Source organism: Psittacula echo (assembly GCF_963264785.1).
Source record: "Psittacula echo genome assembly, chromosome: Z".
NCBI classification, from domain to species: Eukaryota; Metazoa; Chordata; class Aves; order Psittaciformes; family Psittacidae; genus Psittacula; species Psittacula echo.
Genome location: NC_137742.1, coordinates 82,639,722 through 82,652,125, shown reverse-complemented (window position 1 = coordinate 82,652,125; position 12,404 = coordinate 82,639,722). Strand labels below are relative to the sequence as shown.

The 12,404-nt window shown below is 47.4% G+C and overlaps 1 protein-coding gene across 1 annotated transcript in view; it reads right to left on the bottom strand.

Annotated features, from left to right (window-relative positions):
* ZCCHC7 (zinc finger CCHC-type containing 7) overlaps positions 1 to 958 on the bottom strand; it is a gene marked incomplete at its 3' end in the record, with an annotated part of 119,778 nt that extends 118,820 nt beyond the window's left edge. The window contains exon 1 of the mRNA XM_080638352.1: positions 954 to 958. The remainder of the gene's footprint in view (positions 1 to 953) is intronic.
* Positions 959 to 12,404: the final 11,446 nt, after the last annotated feature.

Sequence of the window (12,404 nt, the reverse complement as noted above, 5' to 3'; positions counted from 1 at the left end):
GTCAGCATACCTCATTCAATCTCACCTGCCCAGCTAAAGAAGTCACTCTCGTAATCACTGGTTTGAGACCACATCTAAAGACCATCAGAACCCTAGTCATCCATGCACATGCTTAGCTCTGCTATCTCCTAATACACTCAAACTGGTTTCTAACCTACAAACACAGTCCTAAAAGTGGAGGTTACAGAATCTGTTTTAAAAGCTCTCCTATCCACAGAGCAACTGTAACCTGAAAACTTTTGCACTTGCCAACACAGAATTCAGCAACAACATGGGGATAAAGTGGATAGATCTTTATTTGCTAGACTCTTTTCCAGAGTTTTTATTTGTTCTTAGATAAATATAATATCTATTATGCCAAATAAAATACAAAAGAATGAGGTCAGACCTTTATGGTAATAGACACAACAAACCTATTTTATACCAGTACTTAGGTTTAGACAGTGTAGATAAGAGGAAAAGCTAAAACACTGGTCAGCTGAATGATTGTACATAGTTAAAAATAAACAAGACAGAAAAGCATCTGACAGACCAAAGCACCCATATTTAAAAATTTCTCTCAACTTTAGGTGGGATCACTCATTCAAACAGGTCTTGGCCTATTCCCACCCATGGGGTGAGAATAAAAGCAGAGATGGCTCCAATCAAACACATTTACAAAATAAAAAGAGAGAAAAGAGACCTTTAGTAATGTAGGAATTTAAAGAATCCCCCTGAAGCATTCTGCAGTTTCAGTGATACTCAAAAAGCCAAGTTCATTTAAGCACTCCTTCCTTACCATTCTGTCACCCACTGGATAAAGTTACACAAAGTAGGTACATGACAATGACTGAAAACATGCAGCTAAACAAGACTGCTGGATCACAAGTGTCAAAGAGCCCCCGAGGAGCTGACTCACAGACACTTCACAGCAAAGACAAGAGTAAGAAGAAGCAGCATGGCACTACACTCACTTTGATCTATCCTCCCCAGAAGCTCAGGTCAAACAATGGCTCCTCCTCTCAGGTCCATGTACATCTGGAATGACGAAGGGCTCCTCCTCTTGCTCAGTAGGTATGGCAGGCCACTGGAAACAGGAATAATCAAACCATCAGCATCACAACGCAGTCTGTTGAGAGAGTTCCACTATTCACCAGCCTCAGACCTGGGCAATAGCTATTCCCTATCTCTTCATCACAGAGTGAGAAACACCTTTTTCAGGTGTCTGGCACCAAAGCAGACAAAAACACTGCCTCTAGGAAAGGAAGAGGAGCTTGACAGACAAAGGTTTGCTGTTTTCAGACTGTCAAACTGAAACGGTCCCTTACTGTATTCCTGCTGATACTCAGAGAGAGAAAGATGTATGTGACTGTCAGTCTTCAGCAATTCAGACTTCCTTTCACCAGTGAAAGGCTTAGACTATGGGCAACTGCCATCTTTGCTACCAGTCAGACTATAGCAAAGATATTCCTCATATCTGAGTGTTAAAACCACATTAAAAATAATAGTCCTGCACATACTAGCCAATCTGATAGGTAATACAGGCTGCAGGGAGCGTAACAAACTGATGCATCATAGTTTGGAATTGGCCTGCCTTACTTTCAAACAAGTCCCAAAATTTCAAATCCTAGGTGATGGGAGACCTACATCCCTTCATCAAGAGAAATCTCATTCCTATATGAACCCAGAGCACAACTTTCCTCAGACGTACCTGACTGTTTCTCTGGTAGGCCATAAGTAAGAACAGTTTAGATAAGGTGCTACTCTTATTAAAATAAAATTAAAAAAACACAGCTACCTGAGTTTCTTTTAACCATTTCTGAACAAAACACCATATGGCTATAGGTGGAAATAGCAGGAGATAATTTTCCCAGATCATATACAAAGACTTCTTGCCAGCACTTCTCATCTAGTCCCTTAAAACAACAATATCCCACAGTTGGATAAAGTAACCAAAGTTGGCAAAGCACAACGCAATCAGAAGGGAGGTGTGGATGGCAACTTGCAGGCAGGGAGAAAATGCACAGACAAGTTAATCAGTACAACAATTTACAAGTTGCATGTGGGCAGCTACATCCTCAACCAAAACCTCAGTGCAGTTTGGGATACTCAGATGTAACCTACATGCAGAAGGGCCTTGGCATAAGAGGCAGTGAGATGCCCAGGCCAGTCTTTCCCATGCCATTCCTGCTTCACAACCTTTGTTTCTCCCTTCTCACTCCTCTTTGCTGCTGCTTAACTTCTTTGCTTCTGTTGACGTTATTTTTCAACTCTTACGATCTGTCAGAGCTTAAAAGAAAAAGATTACTTTTTCATCCTTTGCAAATATGACTTTTCAGACAAGAGTACTATTCTCATCACAAGTCATCAGTGAATTCCAAATATTTCTCATTTTTCTTGCTCTCTGCTTGATCTTTGCAGTAATGTAAAATCTAACACTTCATGACATAGGCTACATAGAAAATACAGTAACAAATATACTCTCTGCTGTCTTAGGCGGTAAAAAGACAAACAAACATCAGACTTTGTAACAGGCAGGAACAACAGTAAAATGGAAAAGAAAGCCATTTTAAAGGAATCACCATCAGCTTCCTAAACCCACAAGCATCTACCAGAGCAGAGGTTCACACACCAGAACAGCAGGACACATCAAAAGACTTCAGAGCGGTGTGCAGACTAGACCTTTTCTTTTTAGTCCTATTTATGATACATTAACTGCCCAGTGCTTGCTTCAGACTGTTAGAATACTGCACAGGTTCAACCAACAGGAAACTGATAAAGAACTTTAATGTTCAAATGCAGTTAAAGGAAATCTTTCATGTCAGCTGCTGTAACTGCTTTTGCACCCTTCATCAGAAATGGCATAGTTGTACTTTGTGAGAGACAAGCAATCAAAACTATTAATTGTTATGAAGCGCAGCACCAAAATGAAAATCACATCTTTGTTCTTCTTGCTATCATAGGAACATATACAAATGTCAAATGTGAATGCATTAAAAAAAAAAACAAAAACAAACCAAAAACCAAAACAAAAACAAAAAACAAACAAACCAAAGACCAAAAACCACAACAATATATTTTCATTATCAAAGGTCAATGTCCAGAGACAGTTTTTGCCTTCACCTGTGTTGCACTTCTGGACCGAACTCAAAGCACATGAGAAAGTAGCAGTTTTTATGTGCTACCCGAGGCCAGACATGCAGTCATCAGAAACCTAGAGCTACTCCCTGCACTTATGTGCTCTACCTACAGCATCACTCTCACAGTGAAACATTTTAACATGTCATGAAGAAGATTCAGGGCAGGCACACCCTCGGTTTTCACACAGAAAACCCTGACAAGTATGTACAGTAACCATCACCTCAGCTTCAAGTAACCAGAAAAAGGCAGGGAGCACCATAAAGCTGATCTAATGGTGACATTTGCTGTTAGTTAATTTTGGCTAAACTTTGTTACTTGTTTCTTCCAAGGATAACTTGTCTGGATAAGTTAGTTATCCTTGTCAAGGACAAACTGACACACAAAACTCATTTTCATGTCAAATTGCTGTGTGTTTGAGAAAATGTTTCTTTTTTGTATTCTCTTTAAATACAGAGCAAGTAAGTGTAAAGGAAAGCAAAGCTTTGAAGAAGAGGTTAGTGTTTTTCTAGTGACAAGTTATACCTTCAGGAGATCACGGGAAAAAATCTTCTACGCCCAAACCCTGGAAAATAACAAAATATTGCAAGTTTATTTCAAGCATTTTGGGAGATTTTCTCCCCTGTAGCGATTTTAAAGGTAGCTGCGCAAACATCCTCAAGTTAACAAGTTCGCTTTTCCTTAGACCAGCACCGAGTTTAGTCTGGTGTCCTAGACGCATCTGTGCCAGTGGAAAACACCGACCCCGAGTACCCGGAACTGTGAGCGGGACAAAATGAGGACCCGGCTCACGCCGCTGCCGTCCTGCCCCGAACAGGTCTGGACGGCACCGTTCCGCTGTCGGACGCAGGGCCTTCACCTGCCACCGAGGGCCGGGACACGCTATACCGAAGAGACACGACACTAACGCAGTGGCTCTCACATATCTTTAATGGCACGGAGGTTCCGGACACCGAGCCGAGCAGGCGGGCGGGCACGGACCTGCACCCCGTGGAGAGGCGGAACCAGGGGCGGCACAGGCCGCGAGTAGGCCGCATCGGCGGCGGGACGGGCACCGTGCTGAGAGGCGGCGGGAGCAGAGCGGCCCTCACAGAAGCGCGGCGCGGGCGGGCTCGGCAGGCGCTCGGGCAGCAGCACTCCCGGCCGCGCAGGATGGCGGGGAAAAGCTTAGGGGAAAGGGGCAGTGGCCGGGAGGGGGGCCGGCAGGGCACCGCGAAGCAGCAGGAACGGGGTTAGGGAGGGAGGAGGTGGCAGCCGCCGCGGCAGCCCGGGGGCCGGCCGGGCAGACCCGGCACCGATCACTTACTGCCTGCCGCACCCAGACACGCCGCGCAGGAACCCGTGGCTCTGCGCTCCGCCAGCCAGCCGCGTGCTTCCGGCCACGCCCCGGGAAAAGGGGCGGGACTAGCATCTGGACCGGGGTCTGCGGCGAGCTGCCAGTGGCCTAGCGCACAGGCCGGGCCTCACTGTACCACCTGCGTGGGACTTGGTTCGGGCGAACGTGGCCGGGTGTGGCCCGGCCGCGGCACACCCTGCCTGAGCGGCCGCGCGGTACCTAGTCCTGCCTGGCTTCTCATGGAGGGCGAGAGGGGAGCGGGGCTGGGTCTCGGTGGGGACAGCATGACACTGAGGAGGATTCACGGTGAATTGGGTGCGTTACAGTTCCCCACGTGGTCGGAGGGGCTTCCACTGGTCCCTCCTTGTACTTGAGCTCCGGTCTCTTGAAGGCCTGTGGGGAGCCCCATCGATGGACAGGAGAGAGTGAGGACAAGGGAGGAATCTCACAGGTGGGGAAAACAACGGAGCACGCAGTGTCACTTCTTGCGGTTTCCTGCTAGTAAACAACCCCTGGCCCAGCTGGCTTCATCACCACCATGCTGTGCCACCACCTGCTTCTACACCTTTATTTCTGTTCCCTGCATGTGACTGTGTGGACTACAGGTCCATCGCAAGCAGGAATGGGGTCCTTGCACACTTCCATGTGCTTGCACCATGGCAGATGCACCAGGAGGAGTTGGTGAGGAAGATGAGGTGTCTTTGAGGCCAACCAGGGAAAGGAATTGCACTCAGGCACGACTGCCTGGGGGAAACAGAAGGCTGGTTCTAATAAATGGTTTTGAATGTCATAGAATCAGCCAGGTTGGAAAAGACCTTTAAGATCAAGTCCAACCATTACCCCAGCACTGCCAAGGCCACCACTGAACCAACCATGTCACTGAGGGCCTCATCTACATGTTTTCTGAACACTTCCAGGGATGGTGATTCAACCACTTCCTTGAGAAGCCTGTTCCAATGCGTGACCACCCTGTCTGTGAAGAAAATTTTCCTAGTCTCCAGCCTAAATATACCAGGCACAGCTTGAGTCTGTTTCCTCTTGTCCTATCACTTGTTGCTTGTGAAAAGAGACCAGCCATCTCCTGGCTCCATCCTCCTTTCAGGTAGTTGTAGAGAGAGATAAGGTTGCCCCTGAGCCTTCTCCAGACTAAACAACACCAGTTCCTCCAGTTGTTCCTCATCAAACTTGTGCCCCAGGCACTTCACCAGCTCCGTTGTCCTTCTCTGGGCCCCCTCCAGCACCTCAATGTCTCTCTTGTACTGAGGGGCCCAGAACTGAACACAGGATTCGAGGTGTGGCCTCACCAGTGCTCAGTCCAGGGGGGTCATCACTGCCCTGGCCCTGCCGGCCACTCTATTGCTGATACAGACCAGGATGCTGTTGGCCTTCTTGGCTGCCTGGGCACAAGCTGGCTCATGTTCAGTTCTGTCAATCAGCAGCCCCAGGTCCTTTTCCATGAGCAGCTTTGCAGTCACTCTTTCCCAAGCCTGGAGTGTTGTATGGGGTTGTTGTGGACCAAGTGTAGGACCCGGCACTTTGCCGTGTTAAACCTCATAACACTCGCCACAGCCCATCGATCCAGCTTGTCCAGATCCCTCTGCAGAGCGTTCCTATCCTCCAGCAGATAGTTTCATAAAAATACTCTGTAATCTGAATTTCTGCACAGGACTTCTTTACCTGCTGCTGTGATGGTGGTAGTTGAAAGGTTCTTCTGTGCAGCTTACTGCACAAGATGAATAAAAATGGATGTAAATAAAAACTCCTAAGGGTGCTAAAGTCAACATCTGAGGTAAAAATTCTGTCTGTGTAAAAGCAGACATCTTGTTTCAGGAACAAAATCCAAATGATTGCTAGAAATTCTCAGTAATGCCCTAGTACTCATGTGGAGTCTATTCAGAAATTTAACAAGTTTTCTTTTAATTGTGTTTTGATTTCTTGTTCCAATACAATGACTAGGGAAAATAAGCAGTTTTCACATTGATTCGGAGAAAACTCCAGGAACTCGCCAACAAAGTTTTAAGTTGACAAGCAGGTATTCTTTATTGCGGTGCCGGGAGACATGGGGGATAGCTCCTCCAAGCGTGTCTCTCCCAGGCATCAACCAGGCTATGATTGTATTGTCCTTAAACATACATATTCATTAGATTACGTACATTACATCATACTTTATTAGAGAATGCCTGCTGTATGCATACAAAAATATGGTAGTGGGTTTTCGGACCCCTGGTGGTTATTTCTTCATCACTTTGTTTTAGAATCGTTGTCATATCAGTAACCACCAGGTGGTTCTGGCAAAGCTTATCTTAGTAATTTCCTTTTCTCTATAGTGGCTAAAAAAGCCTAACATTCTTGAAGTTACTTATTTACAACCCTGTTCTTCAATCAACCCCATTCTTCAACATGAACAACAAATTGTTTAATGCACCATGGATTTCCAATAACTATCTTTTTCCTTTTTCTCTTGAAAGCAAAACTCTATAGATATCATGATGATGATGAATAATTTGGTAAAAATATTACCATGGAAATCTTCTTGGTTTTACCAAGAACTGCTCTTGTTATTCACTTTATCAAATCATAGAATCATAGAATAGTTAAGGTTGAAACAGACATTAGAGGTGATCAGTTCCAACCTCCCTGCCATGGCCAGGGACGCCTTCCACTAGACCAGGTTGCTCTAAGCCGCATCCAGCCTGGCCTGGAATACTGCCAGGGATGGGGCAGCCACAGCTTCTCTGGGCAACCTGTGCCAGGGCCTCACCACCCTCACAGGGAAGAACTTCTGCCTAAAATCTCATCTCAATCTCTCCTCTGTCAGGTTAAAACCATTCCTCGTTATGCTGTCACTCTAGCCCTTGTAATAGCCCTTGTAAAAGCCTCTCTCTAGATTTCTTATAGGCTCCCTTCAGGTACTGGAATTCTCTTAAAAGGTCTTGATGCAGTGCTGGAGGGGACTGTGTTTTGCTCAGTGGCCCAGCTGCAGTTGCCAGTGGCTCTGGGCTGGTTCATGCTGTGTAGAGCAGAGCTCGCTGACAGGCATCTCTTCTGTGATTAGGAATGCGATGACAGCAAAGGCCTTGGAAGATACAGGCACTGGTTGGGAGTGGATACCCCGGAGACCAGTAAAGATAGTGTACCAGTGGTCAATTGCCAGTCTTTGGAAAAGCACAAGCTCGAAAGCTGGAAAGCCTGCTCTGGCTTTGCGGGAAGAGGCAACAGCTAAGCAGGGGAAGAAATATGTCAAGCGGCCACATGTCCCATGGAGTCAGCTGTCTGCCTGTCAGCACCCTGCAGCATCCAGTTCCCACAGGCTGTGCATGGACATGGTCCCAGGCTGCTGGGAAAGGGAAGATGCCCAGCTTGGCTCTAGGCTTGTCTCCGGGAGTGGCCTGCTCACTTCTGCTGCTGCAGTCAGACCTGGCAAGCTCCGGCCCTGCTGCCTCCTGCACTCACAAGACTGTGAAGGGCTGGCTGCCTTGAACACATAGTGGTTCAGCACCAGCTACAAGCATAAGGGTGATGTTAATGAGTATGTGCTGCTAATGAACATCAGTCATGTTCTAAAGTTCAAACTAGCCTGATTTTTTGTTCTGAATGCCCTCATCACAGTGATCTCCAGTTCCCTCATACACACACCTATATGTGCATTCAGTTGCAGCACTGCTCCTCTTGCTTGTGCAAAAGCCATCTGACCTCGCATAGCAGCAGGTGGCTGCTCCTTCTTGACCCTTGGTGGAAACCCCAGCATGCTCTGAGGGTGCATTGTCACTACTCTGTAACACTGGGTGCCCAAGTCTTCTGTTCTGCTTGCTGGCCAGCACAGCCTTAGGTTTGGTAGTGGTTGCCCTTGCTGGCATGCAACACACAGGAGGGATGCACCTGCAGGATGAAGCTCCTCTGGCCAGCTCCATGACCTCCACACAAAGATGTGCACACAGCATAGAAAGCCCCTTAACCTGGGAAAAGTTGTCCCATTTAATATTGTCAAACAAGCTCCTATTTGAGCCTGCATATCATGCTTCTGTTCTCATGAGCATAACAAACCTGATTTGCTACAGCAGCTAGTAGCAGGGTGTCTTGCAGGGCACCAGAGAAGTGGGAGAGGTGAGCAGGAACAAGCAAGTAGATGCAGGGAGCCGTGAGAGACACAAGACAGACATCTGCTGCAGGAATAGTTGTGTGCCCGGTAACCCTGCAGCTGTGGAGCATCTCCTGCATCCTGCCCTGGGACCTGTGCCCGCACAGGTCCCTTGAGGCAGGCAGCACTGCAGACCCTGCATGAAGGGTGCATGGAGACATGTATATGTTGGCTACAGAAGTGCCTCTCGAAGGGCAAAATGATCTGATTCTCTGATCTTCTAGGCTTTGATCTTGTAGGTCAAGAAAGAAGTGAACAAAAAATTATGCACAAGTATGAAAGTTTTATGTTCTAGCACACAGCAAGCATACTCTGGCAAGAGTCAGAAACACAGCCATGACACCTAATACTTGCAACAGGTACTTTGGTCTAATCGTGGTACCATTCAAAACAAAAATGTTTTTACTGTCTCTGGATATCACAAAACTTTCTCAAGTGTATCAGATAATTAATTGTTGTAAAACACATGCAGTTGTTATGATTAAAGGATGAACTAGAATTGAAAAATTTTACATAACTGTTAGGGCTCTGAGGACTGTATTGACCTGGAGCTGTGTCTGACCACAGTTCTGCTCTCCAGATGTGGTTCTGACCCCTACCTGCAGGCTGCCATCCAGTCCCAGCCTTGGTTTGACACAGTCCTTGCCTTGGTTTGACACAGTCCCCATGGACGTGCCTGATGCCTGGAACTGGGGCTGCCTCCATGACCCCCACCTATCCTGCTCCTGGCTGGGGTGGTGGGGTGAACACTGGCCACCAGGCCTGCCCTGTCAGCCTCTGCTGGGACACCAAATGAAATGGTGTAAAATACAAGTTTGAAGAGAGACCTCAGTACCTTTCCTCACAGTATTTCCAGGAAAGAAAATTCCATATTTCTAGAATAAGCAGCAGAAAGATTCAAGGATTTGGGTTTAGCATTGACTACAGTAGTATTTTATGCTTGCAAGAGCTTATTCTTGCCAAATTTGACCTTGAAAGGAAGTTTCCTTTTGGTGGCCTCATTGTGGAAAAGTCAGCAATGGCTTCTGATGCACCCTACACACAGTCACCTGTTCCCACAGGCTGTGCTTTCCTGCAGCACACTGGGGCCACCACTGCTCTGGGACACAGGGGGAGCGGACAGCCACCTCCTCAGCCCACCAGTGACTAGTTCTCCTCCTTACTGTTAGTTCATGAGCCCAGTCTGGGCCATAGGTATATATATGGGTCTACCTTGTGATGAATGCTTGAAGGTAGGTCTTCATATGGTCTGTATTGCTCTGGTTTGCATCAGTGTAGATGGGTGCAAACAAACCAGTGTAACTTCTTCCACCAAATGCATGCCAACTGCATTCACTATTAGCCTTACCCAGAAAGAACTGGTGTCCTCTGCAGCTTCTCTAGTCCAGCCAGTTCAGGGTGCAGATAAGGTTGTCAGGGGCCAGAATGTCTTCCATTAGGCCTGACTTGAAAGCAGTCACCACTTTAGGAGAGCGCCAAAGCATACTGGTTGAGGTATAGCACTGAATTTCTGAATGTGGTAGGAAATGGCATAGGAAAAGCAAAGCCACATGTTTGCCATCATCTTGTTTGTCTCTCCTTGAAGAAACTGCCCTGTCAGAGCTTTTAGTTCATATTGTTCAAGTGCATCCATCCTAGGTGGGGAAGTGACATGGCTCTTATTTAGTTGTGCTACAGGGTACTTTGCTTGCTGCAGAGAAGCAGACTAGAGTTTCCAGCATTCAGAGCAATGGTGCTTTTGTGACACCTTTTGTATGATCCTCAGGCACTGGTGTTTTCACACTTGCACTCCCTCTCTGGAGAAAGTCCTCTCTTCCTCCACAGCTTGTGGCTTTCCAAGCTGTTCAAGGTGGAAAGAGGTATCTTTCTGCTTCCCAGAACTGGGTTCTAAGGCTGCAGAGAGTAGCAGGGTTGAAAACAACCCTTTCTCCTTCCCACCCAACACCACCTGCTGCAGCTGACTGCTCAAGGCGTCTCTTGCAAAGGCAGTGTGACACAGCCCAGCCTGTCCAGGCTGTGCCTGCAGCACAGGATGGGCATCCTCCACAGTGAGCCCCAGCCAGCGGATTACCCTGCAGGAAAGGAGGTGATGGTGTTTTGGCTGCCACAGTGCCATCTTCCTGCTGCTATTTTCCCAGAGCCCTCCAGAAGTCACCATCTGTGCGGGGAAAGGAGCATCCCTTCTCCCATGACCACAGTACTGCCCTGCACCCCTGCAGTGGCCTTCCCCTCCTCACCTGCCTGCACTTTGAGAGCAGCCAAATGACTGCACAAGCCCAGCAAGAAGAGACAGGCATGCCAGTGTCTGTAGAAAAATCTGTGTGGGTTGCAGAGAGGGAGGTTCTGCCGCATCTCCAGCTGCTTCGGGATGGTCTGGGTCCCCCTGAGTCTTCCAGATTGCAGGAGTCCAATGGAGACCGTCGTTCTTCCACCATAACCTGACTACATAATTATGCCTACAAAAGAAAAGGGACGAAAGGATATTTTTCCGTCTATCTAAACTTTCAATTTACAGTCCCAATGCCAGTAGGTGGCACCCAAGAATGTGCAGCATTGTTCGTAGCCTTTGTGGAAGCCTCGCGGCTTGCTCACCAGGGAGGTCTTCAGCAGCCACTCTCCTCAGAACTCCGGGGAAGCCTCTGGCACAAGTGGGCAGCTCTCCAAAAGGACCCCGGGCAAGAGAAACCTAGATTTTCCTTTCGCTCCTTTTCATAGTATGTTTCTGAGTGCTGTTTGAAACAGCCTGTAGGAATTCAGAATTAGTCTTAGCGGCACTACTTGGCAATAAGGTGTCCATGTCAGGATGCTGGTTTCTGTTGCTTGAAACTTTGCTATGTAGCCTCGTAGAAGTGCTGTTTCACCTGGCATTCCTTTGAGAATTTACAGCTGGAAGGAGCTACCTTGTCCAAGAGCATCCCTGAAGAAAGTCATAGCAGTCTTGGCCACATTGTCAACTTGGTGTTATGTTTCTTCTGGTCTGGAGCAATGTTGGAATGTGACTGAAGAATGCAAGGAGGTCAATTAAATGTGTGCAGGCAATCATCTCCTCATTTTTAAGAGATTAATTTTGCAATCTTGTAGAATATTATTTTTACCTGGACTCGTTGAATGAGATGGTCTCTACTTGGTTTTGGTTACCTGTGCTAAGGGAGGTTGCCTCTGACCTAGAGTAGGCCGTTTCCTGACAGTCACAACGTTTCCAGTCAGTAGCTGCAACCAGTGGTATTTTTTGTATTGTGTATCTGGGCATATGGACTCCACCTTATCTGTCCTGATCCAGTTAAATATGTAAACGTTGAGGTGATGAACCATTCCTCCTCCTTGAAGTGAATCTGCCCTGATGTGCCAGGCAGGAGGAGGCAGCCATGTCTGCACCAGCTTCACACAGAAGCTGTCAGGTTACAGCTGCAGGAGGTCTGAAATTGTTCATGAAATGCTGGGCAAGGAGGCAGGGAAAGGCAAGGCAGAGGAGGGAGACAGAGAAGAGGAACAGCTAAGAAAGAACAGGGAAGAGGAGGGAGACATCTGACATTGCAGTTGCTGTTTTCCCACCTTGCCTCCCATTTCAGCATCTGAAAGCTGCATTGCCAAGGTCACAGGAATGGTGCTTTCAAAAGGCTTTGCACTGAAATAGTATGAAAATCATAGATGCTGAACCCTGACAGACCTCAGGGTACTCACTGGCCTGCCCTGGCAGGGCCCCACTTAGAAGACCTTAGTAACAGCATGCCTCCTACTGCCACTGCCTATGGGTGCAGACCACAGGGACATTTATCACTACACTGCATTTGAACCTGTGCAACCTCTTGAGCT